This window comes from Entelurus aequoreus, linkage group LG20 (genome assembly GCF_033978785.1).
Source record: "Entelurus aequoreus isolate RoL-2023_Sb linkage group LG20, RoL_Eaeq_v1.1, whole genome shotgun sequence".
Classification (NCBI taxonomy): Eukaryota; Metazoa; Chordata; class Actinopteri; order Syngnathiformes; family Syngnathidae; genus Entelurus; species Entelurus aequoreus.
The window spans coordinates 15,685,325-15,712,594 of NC_084750.1; the positions used below are offsets into that span (position 1 = coordinate 15,685,325).

At 39.7% G+C, this 27,270-nt stretch overlaps 1 protein-coding gene across 4 annotated transcripts in view; it reads right to left on the reverse strand.

The window, feature by feature from the left end:
* LOC133635950 (hyccin-like) overlaps positions 1-26,976 on the reverse strand; it is a 95,074-nt gene extending 68,098 nt beyond the window's left edge. For all 4 annotated transcript variants that reach the window (XM_062029448.1, XM_062029449.1, XM_062029451.1 and 1 more), the window contains exon 1: positions 26,829-26,976. The gene's annotated coding sequence lies outside the window, so the exon portion shown is untranslated. The remainder of the gene's footprint in view (positions 1-26,828) is intronic.
* Between the last annotated feature and the right edge of the window lie 294 nt (positions 26,977-27,270).

Genomic DNA, 27,270 nt, shown 5'->3' on the forward strand with positions numbered 1-27,270 from the left:
ACGGTTAAAAATTCTCAGCCTGGTAAGGCTTAACAATGCTGTTGCTAACGACGCTAAGGCTAATTTAGCAACTTAGCAACCGGTGTTGTGCCTGAAACCTCACAGAACTATGATAAAAACATTAGCGCTCCACCTACGCCAGCCAGCCCTCATCTTCCCATCAACAGCCGTGCTCACCTGCGTTCCAGCGATCAACGGCGCGACGAAGGACTTCATCCGTGGGTTTGGCGGCAAGCATCGGCTAGGCGTAGTAAGTAGTCCTTGTTGTGTTGCTGTAAGTATTGTACTTAGCCGCTAATACACCGATCGATCCCACCTACAACGTTCTTCTTTGCAGCCTCCATTGTTCATTAAACAAATTGCAAAAGATTCACCAACACAGATGTCCAGAATACTGTGGAATTTTGTCGAAGAAAGCAAGAGGTTTCTGTATCGGGTTCGACGGGGTACAACCACTTCCGTGGATTCTGTGACGTCACGCGCATAAATCATATCCAAAGGAGTTTTTCAACCGGAAGTGTGGCGGGAATTTTAAAATTGCACTTTATAAGTTAACCCGGCCGTATTGGCATGTGTTTCAATGTTAAGATTTCATCATTGATATATAAACTATCAGACTGCGTGGTCGGTAGTAGTGGCTTTCAGTAGGCCTTTAAGCTGTACATCAAGCAAGAAGTGGAAAGAATTCCACCTGAAATTTAATAAAAATGTGTCTCCTCAGTTCCCAAACGTTTACTGAGTGTTGTTAAAAGGAAAGGCCATGTAACACAGTGGTAAAAATGCCCTTGTGACAACTTTTTTGCAATGTGTTGCTGCCATTAAATTCTAAGTTAATGATTAGTTGCAAAAAAAAATGTGTTTCTCAGTGTGAACATGAAATATCTTGTCTTTGCAGTCTATTCAATTGAATATAAGTTGAAAAGGATTTGCAAATCATTGTATTCTGTTTTTATTTACCATTTACACTACATGACAATTTCACTGGTTTTGGGTTTTGTACTTTATTTGAATAAGAATATCTGTATACAGGAAACAAACTTTTATTCTTCAGTGTGAGCCAAAAACTGCCTAATCGCTGCTCGCTCCTATTTAAAATGACGGTTACAGCTGTGTAATTACCATGCTTGAATTATTATTGAAAGTGCAATATGGCCAAGTGTTGTTTCCAAATGAAATGTGTCACCCCTTATAATAAAGCATGACGCAAAGAGAATAATGAAGGCTATAAAATCCAGCCAGCAAATGAGCTAAATCTCAAGAGTGAGAAAGGAACATGAGGTTTATTTTGATATATACAGTCTGACAGACACGAGCAAGAAACAGACATTACACAACTAAGAGTAAATACGTCATCAGGAAGGTATTTCTCTTCCTGTCCTTGTCGGATTTACTCGGCCTGTTTGTACACAATATTGCCAACAGTATTTGGCCACCTGCCTTGACTCACATATGAACTTGAAGTGCCATCCCATTCCTGACCCATAGGGTTCAATATGATGTGGGTCCACCTTTTTGCAGCTATTACAGCTTCAACTCATCTGGGAAGGCTGTCCACAAGGTTGCGGAGTGTGTTTATAGGAATTTTCCACCATTCTTCCAAAAGCGCATCGGTGAGGTCACACACTGATGTTGGTCGAGAAGGCCTGGCTTACAGTCTACGTCAGACCCGGGCAAATTAAGGCCCGGGGGCCAAATGCGGCCCGTTAAGCTCTTCAATCTGGCCCGCCGGACATTCCCAAATCATTTGTATAGATCTTTAAGATGGAAAGTTTAGCTGCTATTATGATGTGCAGTGATGTCTTTAATTACCGATACCGATATCAACCGATATATACAGTCGTGGAATTAACACATTATTATGCCTAATTTGGACAACCAGGTATGGTGAAGATAAGGTACTTTTTTTAAAAAAAGAATCAAATAAAATAAGATAAATAAATTAAAAACATTTTGTTGAATAAAAAAGAAAGTAAAACAATATAAAAACAGTTACATAGAAACTAGTAATTAATGAAAATTTGTAAAACTAACTGTTAAAGGTTAGTATTATTAGTGGACCAGCAGCACGCACAATCATGTGTGCTTACGGACTGTATCCCTTGCAGACTGTATTGATATATATTGATATATAATGTAGGAACCAGAATATTAATAACAGAAAGAAACAACCCTTTTGTGTGAATGAGTGTGAATGAGTGTAAATGGGGGAGGGAGGTTTTTTGGGTTGGTGCACTAATTGTAAGTGTATCTTGTGTTTATGTGGATTTAATTTAAAAAAAAACAAAAAAAAAACGATACTGATAATAAAAAAAACGATACCGATAATTTCCGATATTACATTTTAACGCATTTATCGGCCGACAATATCGGCAGACCGATATTATCGGACATCTCTAATACAAAGTATTTCAATGGTTGGAATCTGTGCTTTTGCATGATATACTAGTTACTATGGTAATCTAATTAGTTACTATGGTAATCTAAGTCACAGCAGCTCAGACGAGGCACCAAGCGGTCTGGGCGGGGGAGCGTTTCCACAGACGCCAGCCTGAAATGCGGGTGTCAGGGACAGCGGTATAGCTCGGTTGGTAGAGTGGCCGTGCCCGCAACTTGAGGGTTCCAGGTCCGATCCCCGCCTCCGCCATCCTAGTCACTGCCGTTGTGTCCTTGGGCAAGACACTTTACCCGCCTGCTCCCAGTGCCACCCACACTGGTTTAAATGTAACTTAGGTATTGGGTTTCACTGTGTAAAAGCGCTTTGAGTCACTAGAGAAAAGCGCTATATAAATATCCAATCCAATCCACTTTATTTATATAGCACATTTACACAACAAGAATGTTTCCAAAGTGCTGCACAGCCATGTTAAAAACAATATTAAAAACAATATTATGCTACACCAATGACTGAATAAAAACAAAGAATAAATTAATAGAAAACCAATACAGAGACAATATAAAAAATAAATATGATTAAAAACTATTTTAAAGGGTAAAACCAATTAAAACAATAAAATAGACATCAAAATGTATTAAAAAAAAACACACAGGACAACAGAGGACAGAAGACCACACAACTCACGTAGTGTTGAAAGCCAAAGAATAAAAGTGGGTCTTAAGACGAGACTTAAAACACTCCACTGTGGAAGCAGTTTGAACATGGAGGGGCAGAGTGTTCCAGAGTTTAGGGCCGACCACAGAGAAGGCCCTGTCTCCCCTGGTTTTAAGTCCCAGGACGAGACTTAGCAATCCATCTTAGCGTCCAGCAATATAATTCACTTCACTTCACTTCACGCGGAAGGAGATTTTTACAACAAAGTTCTAAAGCTTAGTGATGTATCAGATTGTAGGTGAGTTTTTTTTACCCTTCGCGTTCATATTTTGCTGTGTTTGTTGCATTTTTGTTGCGTTTTCGCTTGATTGGAAGATATGTCGTTGAAGAGGGGGTGTGGCGTTTATATGTTGTCAATATTCAGTGTTTTATCCGTCATAGTTAATATTGTAACATTATTTTCATATACATTATGGGTGTCTCATTCAGTAAAAAAATTAAAAATTCCATTGTGTTTTTTGAAGGTGGTCTGTCACAACGTTTTAGCATTCAATCAGACATTATTGTGCGGTTTTGTATTAGTGATCCTAAAAATAGATATACCGGCCCCCAGACACTTTTTTCTCTAAATTTGGCCCCCGAGGCAAAATAATTGCCCAGGCCTGGTCTACGTTCTAATTCATCCCAAAGGTGTTCAATCGGGTTCAGGTCAGGACTCTGTGCAGGCCAGTCAAGTTCATCCACACCAGTGTCTTTATGGACCTTGCTTTGTGCACTGGTGCACAGTCATGTCGGAAGAGGAAGGGGCCCGCTCCAAACTGGAATTGCAAATGGGATTGTCCAAAATGTTTTGGTATCCTGGAGCATTCGAAGTTATTTTCACTGGAACTAAGGGGCCGAGCACAACTCCTGAAAAACAACCCCACACCATATTTCCTCCCCCTCCAAATTTCACACTCGGCACAATGCAGTCTGAAATTTTGTTGCACAGGTGGCATCCTATGACAGTTCCGCGCTGGAAATCCCATTCTTTCACAAATGTTTGTAGAAACAGTCAAATCTGCTTGATTTTATACACCTGTGGCCGGGCCAAGTGATTAGGACACCTGATTCTCATCATTTGGATGGGAGGCCAAATACTTTTGGCAATATGGTGTATCAACAATGAAAAATAGCTCATGACTGAACCAAGCAGAAGATGGAGAGAGAGCACTTAAAGAAAAGGATGGAGGAACTGGCACCCTTTGACCATATACGAAGAAATCATTTTCAGACAAGTCAGTGCACAGTCAAAGAGTAGGACAGAACGCAATAGAGCACACACCAACGGCAATGGCAAAAGAGAGATAATTGGATGTCTACTGAGGAGAGGGATAAAAGGAATGTATAACAACCCAGGGGATGTATAATGCAGTTGAAGAGAGACAGATTCAACTTCATTATCTTCTTCAATGTGTGTGGCAACCAAGCAGACTAATGGAAAGGGATGAGACACTGAAAAGACACTCATGGCCACAACAATCTAAAGAAATTCAAGAAATACTGGTACTCTGAGCTCCATTTATTTACCCTTGATTTTTGAGTTGGCGATTCAGGTTTGGAGACAGTCGGCGGGAGCGAACAGCTTGCTCCGAAGAATGCGTGAAGCAATCACCGAGTGTGTTTCTGTGTACAAAAGTGTGTTTATTCTGTGCGGTTTGACCAAACCTGTTCCTGTGAGAGAACTAGAATCTACCCACGCGTCAACGTTACACACACACATACACACACACACGTATATGCACACATGCATGACTGGCACTGTGCATAGCCAATATGAGCTCATGATGTTTATCCATTTCATTCTTTCCTTATTTGGGTGGTAGCGTGTGTACTTGTAGTGTCACTGAAAGAAGTCAACAGTTGGGATGGGTATTCCATTAAAAGCGGTGTTTCCCACACATTCATTTAATTTGTGGCGGCCCGCCACAAAAGAATTACGTCCGCCACAAATTTAAAAAAAATATATATATATATTTTTTAAATATATATATATATTTTTTGTGTCCTCTCCAGTTTCTCAGGCAAATCATATAGTTGATGTAGATGCCCATATCGGCTGTTCAGATTTACTTTACAAAAGAGAAGTGCAGGATACTTCTCTTGTTGCCTTATTTGTATTTGACTTTATTAAATGTATTTATATTAGAAACACAACATGTGTATATAACAAAGGGTGCAAAGTCTGCAGGCAGTAGGAAACACATGGTTAAGTGTAGGGAGTAAAACTGATGGCAGTCTAAAGTTCAAGATTTTTGGAGCGCTTTGTTCAGTGGATCAGATGTTTGATGAAGCTCTGTGTCTATCTACCACCACTACTGTTTTCTGTTTATTTGTTACTGACTGTGGCAGGACACCTCTGCCTCTGTTTCACTTTATGTTGCTGGTAAATAATATGGTTGTAGTAGTAGGCTAAAGTTAAATTATTTAGTATGCACTAATTAAAGGGGCAGAGCTTTATGAGACATTTTAGCTTTTATATTTTATAAGATATATATTTTTTGTAAGAACCACAATTAATAAATATATTTCAGTGAATAACTTATTGTTCAAATCTGTATATAAATATGTACATAAAGTGTTGTAATTATATTGTAAAATGGATGGATGGATGGACGTTTAAAACAAAACTGTTATTATTAATTAGTAAGTATACATTTTTTGAGCCTTTTTAGAGAAAATCATATCATTGTACTAAATTATGCAAATTACTCGATGATGTCATGGTAACCACGCCCATAACCACGCCCCCACCACCACAGGTATCTTGGCAGTTTATGGGAAACACTGAAAAGTTCCTTCATCGATTAAACGGGGCGGAGAAAATGTAAACAATTACTCGATTACATTGTTATTTAATACATACTAACATTTAGAGATGTCCGATAATATCGGGCTGCCGATATTATCGGCCGATAAATGCTTTAAAATTTAATATCTGAAATTATCGGTATCAAAAAGTAAAATGTATGACTTTTTAACACGCCGCTGTACGGAGTGGTACACGGACGTAGGGAGAAGTACAGAGCGCCAATAAACCTTAAAGGCACTGCCTTTGCGTGCCGGCCCAATCACATAATATCTACGGCTTTTCACACACACTAGTAAATGCCATGCATACTTGGTCAACAGCCATGCAGGTCACACTGAGGGTGACCGTATAAACAACTTTAAAACTGTTACAAATATGCGCCACACCAAACAAGAATGACAAACACATTTCGGGAGAACATCCGCACCGTAACACAACATAAACACAACAGAACAAATACCCAGAACCCCTTGCAGCACTAACTCTTCCGGGACGCTACAATATACATCCCCCGCTAACCCCTACCCCACCACCTCAACCCCGCCCACCTCAACCTCCTCATGCTCTCTCAGGGAGAGCATGTCCCAAATTACAAGCTGCTGTTTTGAGGCATGTTAAAAAAAATAATGCACTTTGTGACTTCAATAATAATTATGGCAGTGCCATGTTGGGATTTTTTTGCATAACTTGAGTTGATTTATTTTGGAAAACCTTGTTACATTGTTTAATGCATCCAGCGGGGCATCACAACAAAATTAGGCATAATAATGTGTTAATTCCACGACTGTATATATATATCGGTATCGGTTGATATCGCAATCGGTAATTAAGAGTTGGACAATATCGGACATCTCTACTAACATTATAATGCTTTTCAGAGGAGTTGTCCGAAGCTCTACTTTTTTTTTTTTAAAGATTTTTCAAACTCTCTCTCGATTGCTTAACCCTTGTGAAACCCTGGGGCCCAAAAAAGGGTATTACATGTGTTCTATATATGAGATGATTGTTCAGTTTTAAAGTGAGCAGTCTGAAATTTCCTCACAAAGTTTGTATTTAATAAATTTGCATTGTGTTTTTGATTGCAATGTTGTCAGAATAGGATATAAACAAAGTATAAACACTTTCTCCTAATAACTTGACTCCTATTATAACTACTATTTGTTTAACAGACTGTAATCTTGCCAATTGACAAACAAGAAAATGTAGTTTTGGTGTAATTGTGTCTGTGAGTGTCATGAGCATAATTATGAGAGCTTTAATGAGTTAAACTGTCATTAAACTGCTGAAATACAAATGGAATGATCTTAGGCAGTAATATATAACATAGCACGCCTTAAGGCTGCAATGATTAGTCGACAATTACAGTTGTCGACAATAGTCGTGACGTCATCACTCGTGATTTTCCGGGCAGAACAGGTCCGCATAAGTGAAGTGAAGTGAATTATATTTATATAGCGCTTTTCTCTGGTGACTCAAAGCGCTTTACATTGCGACACCCAATATCTAAGTTACATTTAAACCAGTTTGGGTGTCACAAGTGGGTAAAGTGTCTTTCCCAAGGACACAACATCAGTGACTAGGTTGGCAGAAGCGGGAATCGAACCTGGAACCCTCAAGTTGCTGGCACGGCCACTCTACCAAACCACCCCAACAGTCTGTGGAACGCTGTCCCTGACCACCTGAGGGCACCACAGACTGTGGATGCTTTTAAAAAAGGCTTAAAAAGCCTTCTTTTTAAAAAAGCCTTTTTTTTGTTGATATATGCATACTAGTTTTAGCTATTTGGCTGTTGTAGTTTTTATTTTTATTTATTTTTTATTATCTTTTTATTTTTTTAATACACTATCACTTTGAGGTTGTTTACTCAATGTAAAGTGCTTTTTACAAATAAAATCTATTATTATTATTATTATTATTATTAACTACTTGCAAAAACATCACCAGTGGTAACATGTAAAGTATTCGTGTTAAAAACATGAATACCATGCTCATTTTTGCAAAGCGGACCTTGTTTTTTATGGCAGCACTTCTGTGATACGCGAGCATTTAAAGCGGAGGCATGATGTCGGACATTTGGCGGAGGGATGCATCTAAACCTCGGTAAAAAAGTGTTAGCTCATGCCTTGCTAGCGAGCTAACAAGTGTTAAATGAAGTTGTGTGGAAAAATAACTATCATTTTAGCCAAACCAGCCAGGTAAAGTTTGTCTACATAAATTTGCAATCCTGTTTAAAAAAAACGGCACATTAACAAATGCTGTATTTCTTTTTGACGAAGTTAGATTTTGTGTTTTGTTCTTTTCATCGCTTCTAGTTTTTTTTTTTTTTTATATACATAAACAGTTATTTGCCTTTCCTTTCTTTTTCTTTTTTTTAATAGTCATTTTAATTTTTGTAACAGCTCAATGAGCAGCACAGTTAAAGTAAAAATACATATTTATGAATTAGTCATCTTTGTTGTTAGTCAGCACATGCCTAAAATAACTTAAGCTGCATTTAGAAGTCGATGGAAAAATTAGAGCCATTAAATATGTACGCTTGATTATCCGACTAATCGTTAAAATAATCGTTGACTAATCCACTTTCTAAATAATTGTTAGTTGCAGCTCTAATTTTATAAAAGTTTGGACACACCTTCTCCTCATTCAATGCGTTTTCTTTATTTTCATGACTATTTACATTGTAGATTGTTACATCAAAACTATGAATGAACACATGTGGAGTTATGTACTTAACAAAAAAAGGTGAAATAACTGAAAACATGTTTCATATCCTAGTTTCTTCAAAATAGCCACCCTTTGCTCTGATTACTGCTTTGCACACGCTTGGCATTCTCTTGATGAGCTTCAAGAGGTAGTCACCTGAAATGGTTTTCACTTCACAGGTGTGCTTGAAGCTCATCGAGAGAATACCATAGTTATTTCACCTTTTTTTGTAAAGTACATAACTCCACATGTGTTCATTCATAGTTTTGATGCCTTCAGTGACAATCTACAATGTAAATAGTCATGAAAATTTAAAAAAACACATTGAATGAGGAAAAGGTGTGTCCAAACTGTCAGAATAATTGTATGTAAGTTATCACAAAACTTTGTGTTTCAATGAGTTCCCGGCGAGCAGACAAAAGCTGTCTTTGATCTTACCAATCAAAAGGCTTGTAAAACTCCACAGTGTAGGATGGGAAGCGACATGAAGGCGTCGGTTTCTTTCTTCTATTGTAATCCACAGGAAGATTTTGTCTTGACCAGAGATCTACAAAGCGGAGAGGAAGCAGGCCCTGACTCCCCTCCAGGCACCTTTTCTTTGAACTGTTTTGTGACCAAAGGCAGCGGCTGTTTACGACCCCCTTCCTTTAGAAACAGCTGTTGCCATGTAATCAGGGAAAGTCCAAATAAAAGAGGAGGCGCACAATCTTTTGTCAGAGCATGGTGGGACTGTCAGTACAGTCCAGATGTTTCTCCTCAATTGAGCCGAATTGAATTCTGTCTGTTTAATTCCTTGCTTCTTGTCTTGTTTAATAGATGTCATAAGTGTTTGAACCTGACACAAACTTTTATAAAATTATTTTGATAGTCGATTAGTCAACGATTATCTTAACGATTAGTTGGATAATCAAGCGTTGGCACCCTTTGACTACTATATAAACACACACTTTAAAAATAAAAAAATAAAAATTTCTACTGTATCAAAATCAATGTCATGAATTATTGACCGATTCAAGGCTAAAAGAAACCCAACGCCAACTATTCCAATTTGAAAATGACATTTTCCCATTTTTCAAAAAAAGCAGTTATTTTTAACAAAAACATAGGAAAAAAACATAAATATTAAAAATGTTATATCAATAGATACATTTGAAATTGTTAAAAGGTTTCAAGCATTGTAACTAAAAATATATATATGTATTGCTGACCTATGCGGCGAAGACACAACAAACTCCCTTCTTGTCTCTCATGGACACACACCTGTTGTTGTTGTTGACTTTGGACTTATCGGCTGCACGACATCAAGGCTGCGGAACAGAGACACACTGCAGGCTTACACACACATGCATCCACAAAAAAATATACGCCACACACACATACCCCACCCCCAATCCAACGCCCTTGACGCAAATCCCATAGGGGTGATGGAAGGATGGGCAGCGCCTGAGAGCTGCGGCCTGCCACCATGGCCCCCCACTCCCTCCCCTCTGTTGCTAGATGTCTCGAGATGCAAGTTTTTTTACTCATCCTTCCCCAGCGTTTACCTTTTTTCCCATCTTTCACAGGGCGCCTTGTGGCGACCCATCAGCGTTCCTGTTCTGTAACCCTGTACACTGTTTGTCTAATGTGAACGGGTTTGTGCTGTAAACAAAGTTTCGTTGTACTTGTGCAATGACAATAAATACCTATCCTATCCTGTGGCACATTTATGAGCGGGTCCCTCTGAGGGTAAGTGTGCATAGTCAATCTTGAGGTAGCATGAGGGCTAAAGAAGCAATACTTTATACATTATCATGCCCATCTCCAGGCAGCACCTGCAGACACCTAAAAAAGAAAGGCTGACCAAATCCATTTCCTATCACACATCCTTTTTTTGTAATAAAACGGTTGAGGCTCCATGACAAACGCTTGAAATGAGGGATTAATGAAAAAAGAAGGAAAACATGGGTGGTGTTAAGAGTAGCAGAGCTGCCCCAGCAGCTTTTTCCTGCGGTGCAGGGTGCAGCTGTCACAAACGACCAAGTTACATGATCACACAAACCAACTGTGGCAAAACCAAGATATAGAGATACAAGTGAAAAGTTGACTTGTTGGAATTAAATTGGGGTTGTTCAGAAATCTACACCTTGCTATTGTTCCTTTTGTATGTATAGTTGTATTTTTATACACAAAACAAATATATAATAAATACATTACAAGTAAATAAAGTGAGGTATTGTAGTCTTTGCGCATGTGTGGACTGTTCGTGTAGTCCGGTACCGACCATGTAGTGGCAGGTGGAACAAAATACAGGACTGGCACATTCATCTTGATGGCAAAGACTATTTTTTGACTACAGCAACACACCAAGGACAAACCAAAATGAGAATGCAAATGAGACTCAGTTATGACACAGTGGTATATACATCAGGTAAGACCTGTACTCTAGTTGCTGAGAAGTTAAATGCTAAATTAGACAAAATAGCATCTTGGCTGGCATCATCCTGTTGAACCCTGAACACTAAGAAGACTAACTCTGTCTGCTTCTCCATAAAAAAGCTACCTCAAACAAACCTGAATATAAAAATTAATGAGGAGCTCATTGAACAAGTACCTGAAGTCAAATATTTAGGCATAATCATAGACTATCAGCTGAATTTTAAAAGTCACATTAAGAAAATGTGTAAAACCCTGAAGGCAAACCTCGGCTGTTTTAAGATTATAAGAAACTGCTTAACTCTCAGCTGTGCTTTTACTTTTATGAATTCAATTATTCTTTAACACATATCTTATGGCTTAACTACATGGTCCCAGGCACACCAGTCATCAATCAAGACCATTGAGTGTCTTTATAACCGCGCCTTGAAAGTTCTAGACAAGAAGAGTATACGATATCATCATTGCCAAATTTTAACCAAATACAATATTTTAAGTTTTACCAATTTTATTTTGTTACACTCAGTCAAACTGTTTTTTAAATGCTTGGATAACTCTGCTCCCCAATTGCTCTGCAAGGCAATTACAAGACTGCAAAGTGGTACCAGATCTACCACCCGAGCAATGTCAAAAGGCCACTGTTGCGTTCCATTCCGTAGAACATCTTTTGCCCAGACTGCCTTTTCAATAAAAGGACCACAACTACGGAACTCTCTACCGGACACTTTGAAAAGTATACCTGCACTTGTCACTTTCAAAAAAACAAACAAAATTATGGCTAGTTGAGCAACAATCGTGTTACCATGTTTAGTTTTTACTAATTTTTACTAATTGGTTTTTATCTAGTCTGCACTTTGTCTGTGTTATTATTATTATTATTGGCTTTTATCTAGTTTGCACTTTGTCTGTATTATTTCTATTATCGTTATCATCGATTCATCTTTGCAGTTTTCTTTTTTGTTCTTCCTATTTTAATGATGTTGGATCTGTGTTGTTGTTGTTGTTGGGGACAAGCGCTTCATAGCAGCAGTCGACCTCCAGGGTCCCAACCCCCCCCCCTCTGTTGCGAGTTGTCGATTATACGTAACATATTTATGTGCGCATGGCATGGAGGTTTTTTCCCACTCCAGACTAGGCCCCCTTAGAGGCCTACTGAAATTAGATTTTCTTATTTAAACGGGGATAGCAGATCCATTCTATGTGTCATACTTGATCATTTCGCGATATTGCCATATTTTTGCTGAAAGGATTTAGTAGAGAACATCGACGATAAAGTTTGCAACTTTTGGTCGCTGATAAAAAAGCCTTGCCTGTACCGGAAGTAGCGTGACGTCACAGGTTGTGGAACTCCTCACATCTGCACATTGTTTACAATCATGGCCACAAGCAGCGAGAGCGATTCGGACCGAGAAAGCGACGATTACCCCCTTAATTTGAGCGAGGATGAAAGATTTGTGAATGAGGAAAGTGAGAGTGAAGGACTAGAGGGCAGTGGAAGCGATTCAGATAGGGAAGATGCTGTGAGAGGCGGGTGGGACCTGATATTCAGCTGGGAATGACTAAAACAGTAAATAAACACAAGACATATATGTACTCCGCCCTAACCAACTGAGCTAACCGGCCACGATGTATTAGCCACAACACAACCAGGCTTATATTTAATATGCCACAAATTAATCCCGCATAGCAAACACCTCCCCCTTCCCGTCCATATAACCCCCCAATACAAATCAAACACCCGTACAAAACACTCAATCCCACGACCCAAAGTACCGTTCACCTCCGCAAAGTTCATACAGCACAAATATTTCCCCAAAGTTACGTGCGTGACATGCACATAGCGCTACGCACGTACGGGCAAGCGATCAAATGTTTGGAAGCCGCAGCTGCGTACTCACGGTAGCGCGTATCCAACTCAAAGTCCTCCTGGTAAGAGTCTCTATTGTCCCATCTCCACAAGCATGCGTATCCAACTCAAAAGTCCTCCTGGTAAGAGTCTCTGTTGTCCCAGGCCAATGGTAAAGCTTGACTGTCATCGTTCGGGAATGTAAACAATGAAACACTGGCTACGACGTAGCCGCTACGACGTAGCCGCTACGACGTAGCCGCTACATGTTTGTCTTGCTGCAGCCGGCCGCTAATACACCGCTTCCCACCTACAGCTTTCTTCTTTGCTGTCTTCATTGTTCATTAAACAAATTGCAAAAGATTCACCAACGCAGATGTCCAGAATACTGTGGAATTTTGCGATGAAAACAGACGACTTAATAGCTGGCCACAATGCTGTCCCAAAATGTCAGCTACAATACGTGACGTCATCATACCGAGACGTTTTCAGCAGGATATTTTGCGGGAAATTTAAAATTGCACTTTACTAATCTAACCCGGCCGTATTGGCATGTGTTGCAATGTTAAGATGTCATCATTGATATATAAACTATCAGACTGCGTGGTCGGTAGTAGTGGCTTTCAGTAGGCCTTTAGGAGCCCAGTCTAGATTGTATTTTTTTACTCATCTTCTTCCCCAGCATTTTACCTTTTTCCCATCTTTTACGGGGCGCCTCTTGGCGACCCATCAGCGTTCCTGAACTGTAACCCTGTACACTGTTTGTTTGTGTAATCTTGAATGGGTTTGTGCTGAAAACATAGTTTCGTTGTACTTGTGCAATGACAATAAAGTCCTATCCTATCCAAAGGATTTGCAACAAAGTATCAAAAATTGACAATTTGATTTATGATTATGTGAGTTTGTCCAATTACTTTTGGTCCCTTAAAAGGTGGAAGGCACATATAAAATGCATACTTGCCAACCCTCCCGTTTTTAGCGGGAGAATCCCGATATTCAGCGCCTCTCCCGACAACCTCCCGGCAGAGATTTTCTCCCGACAAACTCCCGGTATTCAGCCGGAGCTGGAGGCCACGCCCCCTCCAGCTCAATGCGGACCTGAGTGGCGACAGCAGCTTGCCTGCCCAATGACGTCATAACATCTACGGCTTTTAGAGAGTAGAGTGCACAACAAGGAGAGAGAGTTCTTGGTTTCTTATGTGGGTTTATTGTTAGGCAGTTTCATTAACGTCCTACCAGCGCGGTACCAACACACAACAACAGCAGTCACGTTTAGTCCACCGTAAAGCAGTTCGTCTGCCGTAAACAGCAATGTTGTGACACTCTTAAACAGGACAATACTGCCACCTACTGGATAGCCTGCAGAACACTGAAATTCAAGTATGTCTTTTATTTATATGTATAATAAAATAAAATAAAAAAATATATATAGCTAGAATTCACTGAAAGTCAAGTATTTCATACATATATTATATATATATATGAAATACTTGATTTGGTGAATTCTAGCTGTAAATATACTCTCCTCTTAACCACGCCCCCCCCCCCCCCCCCCGATATTGGAGGTCTCAAGGTTGGCAAGTATGAAAATGTGTTGTAATTCCTACACCGTTCACCTGATTTGGATGTAAATACCCTCAAATTAAAGCTCAAAGTCTGCACTTAAAGCACATCTTGATTGTTTCATGCAAATCCATTGTGGTGTTTTACAGAGCTGGAACACTGAAAATTGTGTCAATGTCCAAATATTTATGGCCCTAACTGTAGGGTTCCTTGTAGTCTGTCAAGAGTGTAACATGGACACATCCACCCTATGAAAGATCCACACACAGGAAGATGTGTTCATCTAAGTAGACAAGACTAACAGTTGTGTGTGTGTGCATGTGTTTTTTGCAGCTAAGGGAGATGGATGGAAAGCCGCAACAGACAGGAAATCTCTTTCTGCAGCCTACGCTCCTTCTCTAAGCTGGCAGCTCATCATCACCTATGTCTTTTCAATCGCCTTTTCTGCAAAAAGAAATCCTCAAGGTCAACATGACGGTTTTCTTCTATTTTAGTAACCACTCTTATCTTTTTATAGAAACCATTTCTTTCAGTGATACTGGAACATCACTTTGAGTGAATCAAAATAGGCTTTTCATCATGCAAAAAGTACGAGACCATTCTGTCTTATTAATCATTGCCTTTATATATTTTAAATGTTGCAAACACATGTACACATGCTTGGATATTTCATGGAGCAGCAAGATTGTCACTAAGCATCACAGATGACTACGTAAGCCGTGCATAATTTCCTCTGGCTAAAGACCTGCTTGGCTTAACTGTCAAACCATATTAGAGAAGCCGGACACATACAGTAAAAATGCACACCTTTAAACACGTTTACTGAAAACACTGATACAGTAATTTTTATTTACAAAACAAATCCATGTTTCCTCCACCGTTATTAATATTAAATAGTTTCATGTAATTTTCTATATAGCACCAAATCACAACAGTACCAATCTCCATAGAACAGGTCTCTCTCGATGCCTTGTGATTTTATAAAACAAACCAAATAATGTGTTATTCCTCCTATTTACACAATAGTATGTCAGCTATGTGTCTTACAGTTTTTCTCCCTTTTACAAATAGTGACATTCATTTATTTTTAGCAGTCCTGAGTAGTCAAAACACATGTGTCAAACTCAAGGCTCGGGGGCCAGATGTGGCCCGCCACTTCACTTTTTTGGGCCCTGGAAAGCCTGGAAATAATATGTATCAATAAAGTACTGTAACTTACCTTACTGAATGTTTTTTTTCTTTTTATTTTAAGGGGGAAAAAAATACATGTACTCCATGTAAACGCAAATGATGTTAACTTAAATATTGTGTAATTATAAAAAATATATTATCAAACATTCAAACCATTTTTTTTAATAAAAATAAATACTAATAATAATAATGATTTCAAAGCAAGTTATCCATCAAATTGTGCTATGTAAAAGTAGCAGTAGATTTTGTGGTAAAATTGCGAAATTTACTGTGGTTTTTACAGCATTTTTCTCTAAATGGAAAAAAAAACAGTACTTTTTTTTTACTGTAATAAACCGTGGTGCCGTTTTGGCATTTACAATAATACACCAAAAAATCTACAGTTGTTGATTTACGGGAAGAAGAAAAAAAAGCAAACAAATTGGCAGCTCAGGTGCCAAAATATATATATCAGTGGCCTAGTGGTTAGAGTGTCCGCCCTGAGATCGGTAGGTTGTGAGTTCAAACCAAAGACTATAAAAATGGGACCCATTACCTCCCTGCTTGGCACTCAGCATCAAGGGTTGGAATTGGGGGTTAAATCACCAAAAATGATTCCCGGGCGTGGCACCGCTGCCGCCCACTGCTCCCCTCACCTCCCAGGGGGTGATCAAGGGGATGGGTCAAATGCAGAGGACAAATTTCACTACACCTTGTGTGTGTGTGTGACAATCATTGGTACTTTAACTTTTAACTTAAAATGTTACTGTAAAATTGCAGGTATTTTTTTATTTGTAGTAAAAAATTAATGTAAATTTTACAGTAAAATTCTGACAACTGAGCTGCTTTTTTTTTAAACCATAAAAACAGCAGTATTGTTTTTCCATTTACAGTAATATACACTACATTTTGAGGTGAAATTATTGCAACTTACCATATATATTTTTACATTTCAGTTTTTAAAAAATCTACTAATAAAATGCATAAAAAAAATTGTGTAATAATAGTATTCACTGTTAGAAGCGGCCCTCTGGGGCCAAACATAACTGCGATGTGGCCCTCAGTGAAAACCACTTTGACACCCCTGCTCTACAATGATACTAGGGGTGTAACAGCAGCCTTTGGCGCACCAAATTCCCACTCAGTACATACTAATTATAAGGTGCGGGACATTTTCCCTGCGACATGCATTTATCTGCCAATCAAACACAAGCGGTAGCTAAAGGAGACACATGTTAGGAACCTCCATAAGCTGTGTATTAAAGCGGCCATAGAAAGACGAGCAGTGAAACTCCAAAACCTAACGGGCAGTCATGACTCGTAACAGTTTTAAAGAGACAGAGCTTGCAGTGTTTACCATACATTTATGTATTTATTTGTGCCGGCCCGCCAAAGAAAGATGTTGCATCCTTTTATTGTTTTTTTAGCTACAGTATATAGTGTTCACCTTTGCTCACAAAACACATTATAATGGGACTTTGCAGCTTGTCGTTACACTGGATGGCATCGTAGATTTGCTTCTTCTCACGCATCTGTTTATCAATGTAGTAACTAGGGATGTATCAATTAAAGATGTAATAATATACCACACCACGGTTCGCATTACTGTTTTACAAACCCCAAAACCAGTGAAGTTGGCACGTTGTGTAAATGGTAAATAAAAACCAAATACAATGATTTGCAAATCCTTTTCAACTTATATTCAATTAAATAGACTGCAAAGACAAGATATTTAACGCTATTTTAAACTGTTATTTTTTGCAAATATTAGCTCATTTGGAATTTGATGCCTGCAACATGTTTCAAAAAAGCTGGCACAAGCGGCAAAAAAGACTGCGAAAGTTGAGGAATGCTCATCAAACACTTATTTGGAACATCCCACAGGTGAACAGGCTAATTGGGAACAGGTGGGTGCCATGGTTGGGTATAAAAGCAGCTTCCATGAAATGCTCAGTCATTCACAAACAAGGACGGGTCGAGGGTCACCACTTTGTCAACAAATGCGTGAGCAAATTGTCCAACAGTTTAAGAACAACATTTCTCAACCAGCTATTGCAAGGAATTTAGGGATTTCACCATCTACCCTCCGTAATATCATCAAAAGGTTCAGAGAATCTGCACGTAAGCCATGATATTACGGACCTTCGATCTCTCAGGCGGTACTGCATCAAAAAGCAACATCAGTGTGTAAAAGATATCACCACATGGGCTCTGGAACACTTCAGAAAACCACTGTAAGTAACTACAGTTCGTCGCTACATCTGTAAGTGAAAGTTAAAACTCTACTATGCAAAGCGAAAGAAATTTATCAACAACACCCAGAAACGCCGACGGATTTACTGGGTCAGAGCTTATTTAATATGGACTGATGCAAAGTGTATAAGTGTTCTGTGGTCGGGCAAGTCCATTTTTTCAAATTGTTTTTGGAAACTGTGGACGTCGTATCCTCCGGACCAAAGAGGAAAAGAACCATCCGGGTGGTTATAGGCGCAAAGTGTAAAAGCCAGCATGTGTGATGGTATGGGGGTGTATTAGTGCCCTAGACATGGGTAACTTACACATCTGTGAAGGCACCATTAATGCTGAAAAGGTACATACAGGTTTTGGAGCAACATATCGTGCCATCCAAGCAACGTTATCATGGACGCCCCTGCTTATTTCAGCAAGACAATGCCGAGCCACGTGTTACAACAGCGTGGCTTCACAGTAAAAGAGTGCGGGTACGAGACTGGCCTGCCTGTAGTCCAGACCTGTCTCCCATTGAAAATGTGTGGTGCATTATGAAGCCTAAAATACCACAACGGAGACCCCCGGACTGTTGAACAACTTAAGCTGTACATCAAGCAAGAATGGGAAAGAATTCCTCCTGAAAAGCTTCAAAAATGTGTCTCCTCAGTTCCCAAACCTTTACTGAGTGTTGTTAAAAGGAAAGGCCATGTAACTCAGTGGTAAAAATGCCCCTGTGACAACTTTTTTGCGACGTGTTGCTGCCATTAAATTCTAATTTAATGATCATTTGCAAAAAACAAAAATACCAGTGCCAACTTCACTGGTTTTGGGTTTTTGTATATTTGCTAGTTACCTGGTCAACTTTTATTATTATTTTTTTACAATACACCGCAATAATATTGTACCATTCTAGAGGCTAATCTTTCCTGTGATAAAATGGCAACCAAGGTAATCAAAAAGGTCAACCAACGAACAAGATGTCTCTACAGAATCTCCTCTCTGGTCAACAAAAGCACCATGAGGATTCTAGCGGGAACTCTCGTTCAACCCTTTTTCGATTACGCATGCACCTCCTGGTACCCTAGCACCTCCAAAACCCTCAAATCTAGACTCCAAACATCCCAGAACAAGCTAGTCAGATTACTTCTAGACCTCCACCCCAGATCCCACCTCACTCCAACCCACTTCTCCAAAGTGGACTGGCTCAGGGTGGAGGACAGAGTAAAACAACTTGCACTGAGCCTAGTCTATAAAATCCGCTACACCTCCCTGATACCGAAGTCAGGGTTTCCCTCACATTCATTTATTAGAAAGAATTACGTCCGCCACAAATAAATAAAAAAAAAATTAAAAAAACAAAACAATTTTAATTTAAAAATGTATTTATTTATTTTTTTTTATTTTTTTTTGTCCTCTCCAGCTTCTCAGGCAAATCATATAGTTGATGTAGATGCCCATATCGGCTGTTCAGATTTACTTTACAAAAGAGAAGTGTAGGATACTTCTCTTGTTGCCTTATTTGTATTTGACTTTATTAAATGTATTTATATTAGAAACACAACATGTGTATATAGCAAAGGGTGCAAAGTCTGCAGGCAGTGGGAAACACATGGTTATGTGTAGGGAGTAAAACTGATGGCAGTCGAAAGTTCAAGATTTTTGGAGCTCTTTGTTCAGTGGATCAGATGTTTGATGAAGCTCTGTGTCTATCTACCACCACTACTGTTTTCTGTTTATTTGTTACTGACTGTGGCAGGACACCTCTGCCTCTGTTTCACTTTATGTTGCTGGTAAATAATATGGTTGTAGTAGTAGGCTAAAGTTAAATTATTTAGTATGCACTAATTAAAGGGGCAGAGCTTTGAGACATTTTAGCTTTTATATTTTATAAGATATATTTTTTGTAAGAACCACAATTAATAAATATATTTCAGTGAATAACTTATTGTTCAAATCTGTATATAAATATGTACATAAAGTGTTGTAATTATATTGTAAAATGGATGGATGGATGGACGTTTAAAACAAAACTGTTATTATTAATTAGCAGAGGTGTGGACTCGAGTCACATGACTTGGACTCGAGTCAGACTCGAGTCATGAATTAGATGACTTTAGACTCGACTTGACAAAATGTAAAGAGACTTGCAACTCGACTTAGACTTTAACATCAATGACTTGTGACTTCACTTGGACTTGAGGCTTTTGACTTGACATGACTTGCTACTTTCCCCAAAACCCAAACCTTAAAAAGTTATTTGGGAGCGGTCCGTATCTTTCATTTTATACGTCTGTGTCTTGTAGCGTGTGTGCTGCTTGTCAGCGTGTGTGCTGTCAGTACAACAGCCAATCAAATTAAATCTACGTTGTTTTCATCACACAGCTCTCATCCAATCCAATTTCAGGACAACCACCGAACAGGAGTTGTCAAACAATGCGGCAGTGAGAAACAATTATGCCAAAGTTGGTTTCGTTCGGGTATAAAAACTACGACTTGGTCAACAAAAAACGAATTGCCGTATGCAAATCACGTAGTTCGAATATTACAGACGGAGACGCAACAACTTCCAACTTCGTTCGACATTTGAAGTTGCACAAAGAAGGGTAAGTTTTGAATGTAAGATAACGTTTATTGGCTAAGTAACATGACTTTTATTTGCTGTGTAGTTAAATCAGTGAGGCTGTAAACTCACTGCTAACGTCATAACCATAGACATCTTATAAGGGTACGCAGCATTGAGCGCTACTGCCTACTGGCGCAGACGAGACGCGGAGCCGCCATCTTGGAGTGGTGATCCGCTCCACTCAGTGCAATTCATTTGGCAGGAGCAATGAACTGTCAGCAAATTTAATTCATTTTACCTCACTGAATACCACTGATTTTCACGCGTTTTTTTGTCATACGTGTAGCTATGATAACGGACACATGTTTTGGCGTTTTTATTATTCATAGTTTGCTTAACAGTAATATAATATTCTTATATGCTATAAGTGACCAGACGTCCGAGATCAAAACTGGGAATATAATCCCAGAGAAGGGGGAAAAAAACGGTCAGCTATTTTTAAGTTGAAGAAACAATATGATTAGATTATATATACATGCGTATATCCTACATAAACAATGTATGAATACATTAGATATCTATATATTTTAGGGACCTATAGACTGTAACTCTGTTGCTGCAGCAGCAGAGAGTTTATTCTGTCTTGACACTTTGTATTGATATTTTTTATTACATTCTTCCCTTAAATGATAATGTTTACAGTGATTGTTTTATATCTATTTTTTATGTATGTCGCTTTGGATAAAAGCGTCTGCCAAATACTTAAACATATATAAACACCTGAAAGTCTTTATATCAGCTAAAACCACCAATCTGTTTCACTACATTCAGGATAAAACCAAATGCTGTCTTACCCAACAATGTTAGTATTTGAATATTGTTACTTGAAGACTTATTCCTGGTTACAATTATACTGTTAAGAAAGTATTGTCTTATACTTTGCCTAAAATGAGAATGCATCATAATCAGTGGCGGCTGGTGAATTTTGTTTTAGGTGGGGCTGAAAGTTTGTAAACCAAACCCCTGTAGGGGCGTCATCCTCCCCCAGAAGATTTCTTTGTGATTTTCACATACAAATATTGAAGATCTTTGCTCCTTCTCAACTTTGTGGTAATGTTATTTTCATAAAATACAACCAATAGTATGTTAATGTTTGTTTTTGCAAATGTGTTTATTCTGTAAAGGAATGAGTTAAATGTTTAAAATTGTTTAAACTATTAAAATGACTGGTTAATAGTGCTATTATGAATTGCAATGTCAGCACCATTTTTTTTCCTGCAATTTCAAATGCACTTGTTTTAATAAATAAATACAGCGTTTTAAAAGCATACACAATCTGTGTAAAAATATTAGTCTGTGGTTAAAAGGACTTGAAAGGACTCGAAACTCAAAATGCAGGACTTGGGACTTGACTTGAGACTTTCTAGTCTTGACTTTGGACTTGACTCGGGACTTGCCTGTCTTGACTCGGGACTTGACTCGAGACTTGAGGGCAAAGACTTGAGACTTACTTGTGACTTGCAAAGCAATGACTTGGTCCCACCTCTGTTAATTAGTAAGTATACATTTTTTTAGCCTTTTTAGAGAAAATCAAATCATTGTAGTAAATTATGCAAATTACTCGATGATGTCATGGTGACCACGCCCATAGCCACGCCCCCACCGCCACAGGTATCTTGGCAGTTTATGGGAAACACTGGAAGTACATGTCAAACTACTTCCAGAACGTAAATGACCGCCACAACCACAACACCAGGGGGAGCTCCACTAACCACGTTAAACCCAGATTCCGATCTAACAAAGGTCTTAACTCATTCTCCTTCTATGCCACATCAATATGGAATGCACTCCCAACAGATGTAAAAGAAAGGGCATCTCTATCCTCCTTCAAAACCGCACTAAAATAACACCTCCAGGCAGCTACAACCCTAGACTAACACCCTCCACCCACCACATCCCACCTCCCCGGATTGTAAATAACCAAATGTATATACTTGTTCTTATGCTTTCTGAGCTCACTATGTTCTCTGCTCGATGTACATATCCTACCAAGTCAGACCTACACTGTTACAATGTCCATTTCTCAGATGATATAATTGTTGATGACCATACTTGCCAACCCTCCCGATTTTCCCGGGAGACTCCCGAATTTCAGTGCCCCTCCCGAAAATTTTCCAGGGCAACCATTCTCCCGAATTTATCCCGATTTCCACCCGGACAACAATATTGGGGGCGTGCCTTAAAATCACTGCCTTTAGCGTCCTCTCTCACCTGAAAAGGAGACTATTATATACCGTATGTCTCCGTTATCCATAGGTTTATCTATAACCCATAAAGTAGGCAGGCACGGAGCTATTCTCAGCGTGTGTTTATTCCAGCCGGCACGTTAATACATTGACACACAACATCCGGATTCCCATCATGCATTGCTTCAAAACTACGGCAAGTAATAATGTCCAAAAACATATATATATAAGAAATACTTGAAAATATATACACCCCCCGCCCATCTCCCGAATTCGGAGGTCTCAAGGTTGGCAAAAAACTTATTGGGGTGTTACCATTTAGTGGTCAATCGTACGGAATATGTACTGTACTGTGCAATCTACTAATAAAAGTCTACGTCCTGGGCATGACATTAAAGTGCATCTGGCAGTGGAGGCTCCTCTATGGGGTCTTGGGGCACTAGGAGGTTAACCCCTTTACTACTGTTACCCAAAGTGGCCCTTGGCAATGGCCTAGTACCTGACTGCCCTCTAGCCAGGGATACGGTGAAGACCTCAACGGCGGAGCAGTCGGAAGACGGTAGATGTAAGAACCACCACAAGAGCTGCGATGGCAGAAGAAGGCACCCCCACATCCATGTGGGCCCAGTTATGGGGAAATAACGACCCAAGACCTCAACGGTGGAACAGGCGGAGGATGATTGCTAAACCTACGGACCGTCACAACGGCTGGGATGGCGGATGAAGGCTGCAGCAGAAAAAGGGTCCCCAGTCGTCTTGGACTACATGGCATTGGACCCTGACCCGGATCTGTCAAGGATCGTGTGGTGACTGCCTGTGCACCAGTCTCCCCACGTTAAACCTCTTTACCGCACATGACTTTTGATTTATGTGTTTATTGTAGGGGTGTAACGGTACGTGTATTTGTATTGAACCGTTTCGGTACGGGGGTTCCAGTTCGGTTCGGAGGTGTACCGAACGAGTTTCCACACGGACATATTAAGTAGCGTAACGCACGTTGTGTAAACAATGCACACCGAGGCACAACTCACGGCATGCTAGCAGCTAACGGGCTAGGATAGACTGACCATACGTCCTCTTTTCACCGGACATGTCCTCTTTTGAGGAGCTGTCAGGGCGGAGTTTCTTAAAAGCCTCAAATGTCCGGCATTTTGAGTTAGGGTTGCGTGTATTTTCAATGTACGTTCAGGGTTAAGAAGGGGTTAAAAACAAAACAAATTGTGCGCGCAGCAGCATTGGTGAGGGAGGGGCAGAGACAGAGAGAGCGAGAGTTATGATAAACGCGCATGCGTCGCCAGGCTCTGCTTTTTATCCATAGATTTATCACATTTAATTTTTTATTATCTATAGCAGGGGTGTCAAAAGTGTGCCACAGAGGCCATTTGCGGCCCACAGCTAATGTTTTAAAGGCCCATGGCACATTCTAAAAATACTATTAAAAAAGCTTAAAGCTTAAACGTAATTGAAAAAAAGTTGCAATGTTGACTAATAAAACAAAGCTGTTTTTTTTTTTTTCAAAACTGCTCAAAACATAATATTGAATCAAAATGAATGTTATTATGAATTGTTGACCTATCCAAGGTTCCCATCAAATATTCCACTAAGAAAAATATTTTTGGTGGAAGATTTTGCAAATTGGGTGAATAAATAACCCAAAAATGTATAATTTGTGGTTTTCTTACTGTACCGAAAATGAACCGAACCGTGACCTCTAAACCAAGGTACGTACCGAACCGAAATTTTTGTGTATCGTTACACCCCTAGTTCATTGTGCGTCTTAAAGGCCCACTGAAAGCCACTACTACCGACCACGCAGTCTGATAGTTTATATATCAATGATGAAATCTTAACATTGCAACACATGCCAATACGGCCGGGTTAACTTATAAAGTGCAATTTTAAATTTGCCGCTAAACTTCCGGTTCGAAACGCCTCTGAGGATGACGTATGCGCGTGACGTAGCCCGGGGAACACGGGTATGCCTTCCACATTGAAGCCAATACGAAATAGCCATTTTCATCTCATTCTGGGTGTATTCTGGACATCTGTGTTGGTGAATCTGTTGCAATTATGTTCATTGCATTATGGAGAAAGAAGCTGAGCAAGCAAAGAAGAAAGTTCTCGGTGCAAAGCGGACGTATTTTACGAAGGAAGTCAGCAGCAACACAACACAGGCGGTGTTTCATTGTTTACATTCCCGAAAGATGCAGTCAAGATGGAAGAACTCGGATAACAGAGACTCTAACCAGGAGGACTTTTGACTTCGATACACAGACGCCTGTAGAGAACTGGGACAACACAGACTCTTACCAGGATTACTTTGATTTGGATGACAAAGACGCAGTCGTGCTACCGTGAGTATGCAGCTTTGGCTTCCAAACATTTGATCGCTTGACCGTACATGCGCGTCACGTACGTAACTTTTTTTTAAATATATAAGCTTTATGAACCTTGGGTTAGGTGAACGGTCTTTTGGGCTGAGTGATTGTGTGTGTTGATCAGGTGTTTGAATTGTATTGGCGTGTTCTATGGAGCTAGGAGCTAGCAGAGGAGCTAGGAGCTAGCATAACAAACACATAGGTGTTTTTATGCAGGATTAATTTGTGGCATATTAAATATAAGCCTGGTTGTGTTGTGGCTAAAAGAGTATATATATGTCTTGTGTTTATTTACTGTTTTAGTCATTCCCAGCTGAATACCAGGTACCGTGAGTAGCAGCTACGCTTCCAAACATTTGATTGCTTGCCAGTACGTGCGCGTCACGTACGTTACTTTGTTTAAATATATAAGCTTTATGAACCTTGGGTTAGGTGAACGGTCTTTTGGGCTGAGTGATTGTGTGTGTTGTGCAGGTGTTTGAATTGGATTGGCGGCTTATATGGAGCTAGGAGCTAGGAGCCAGCATAGGAGCTAGGAGCTAGCATAACAAACACTGAGGTGTTTTTATGCAGGATTAATTTGTGGCATATTAAATATAAGCCTGGTTGTGTTGTGGCTAATAGAGTATATATATGTCTTGTGTTTATTTACTGTTGTAGTCATTCCCAGCTGAATATCAGGTCACCCCCGGCTCTCACAGCATCTTCCCTATCTGAATAGCTTCAACTCCCCACTAGTCCTTCACTTGCACTTTACTCATCCACAAATCTTTCATCCTCGCTCAAATTAATGGGGAAATTGTCGCTTTCTCGGTCCGAATCTCTCTCACTTCATGCGGCCATCATTGTAAACAATAGGGAACTTTGCGTATATGTTCAATTGACTACGTCACGCTACTTCCGGTAGGGGCAAGCCTTTTTTGTATCAGATACCAAAAGTTGCGATCTTTATCGTCGTTGTTCTATACTAAATCCTTTCAGCAAAAATATGGCAATATCGCGAAATGATCAAGTATGACACATAGAATAGATCCGCTGTCCCCGTTTAAATAAAAAAAATTCATTTCAGTAGGCCTTTAAATGTTTAGTTTAGATTCCTTTGTGTGTCTCAGTCTCTGTTTCTGTTGTTTTTGTTTCTCTGATGTGACAGTTGGTTGGGGGGCGCATAATAAATGAAAATAACATAACATAAACAAAGTCACGCACAGGCATCCTCCATAAAGGGATATCCCCCCCTACCAGGAGGGCCATACTCGCTTCGAGTGACCGCCGATGATGATGAGTAATAAAAGTTGAAATCAATCAAAAAACCGTGGCCTTAAAACCGCGAAGATATCGTACCGTGAGATTGTGTCATGGTGCTGGCGGGGGACAACACAGAGGCGCTCTCAGAATGAAATCACATGATGTTTGGACAAATATAACAACGCTTTAACGCAAGAGTGTGCAGTGTTTCCCCCCCGGCTGAACAAACCCAAAATAAACCTTCAAATAAAGTGAAATTGTTGCTATTTTTAAAATGTTGCTTAGGTCATCAACTTGGAACCAAGACCGGTAGTGGTAACCAGGCTGAAATTACCTCACTTTATCCGTAGCTCTGCTGGAAGTAATATTACCCCGGTGTGGATTTATGTCAATGGCGGTTGTTAAAAAAGGTGCCAACGCAAGAAATGGACTTTAATGTGTTTCCGCCACACATTATTTCATCTTTGACTTGCAACTGTCACGACGCTCGCTTACAGGTTAGCTCGTTAAGCTAAGCTAGCTATGCTAAGGCACAACAACAACAACAACAACAAGGTGTTATTTACTTACTGGCATTCTATCGGCGAATCTCCTGGGATTGTCGCCCTCGGCTGTTCCGGCGATAGGCGAACGAGTGTGACTTCTTCAACAACAGAGCAGTGACAGCAGCCTCGTTTCACTTACTTTACTCAGTCAAACCATCTTTAAGTGGGAGATCTCAGACTGAGCGGAAAGAAACGCCAAAGAGCCAATGGGAGAAGAGAGGGAAAGCTGTATCGCCCCGCCCTACTAGATTTATTAGCCAATCAAATGATCCGTACGGCTGGAGGCTGGTTATTTCCACCATCACGTTAGGTTGTAGCTGTCATTCGCGCTCTGTTGAAGGAAAAGTGAGCTGTCAAAGATGCTATTCCATTACTTTGAATTGACCACCCCCTGGCGCTGTTTTGTACTGTTTTTGTACTTACTTTGATTATTATTTCTCAACTGTTTGTAAATATTGACATTTATA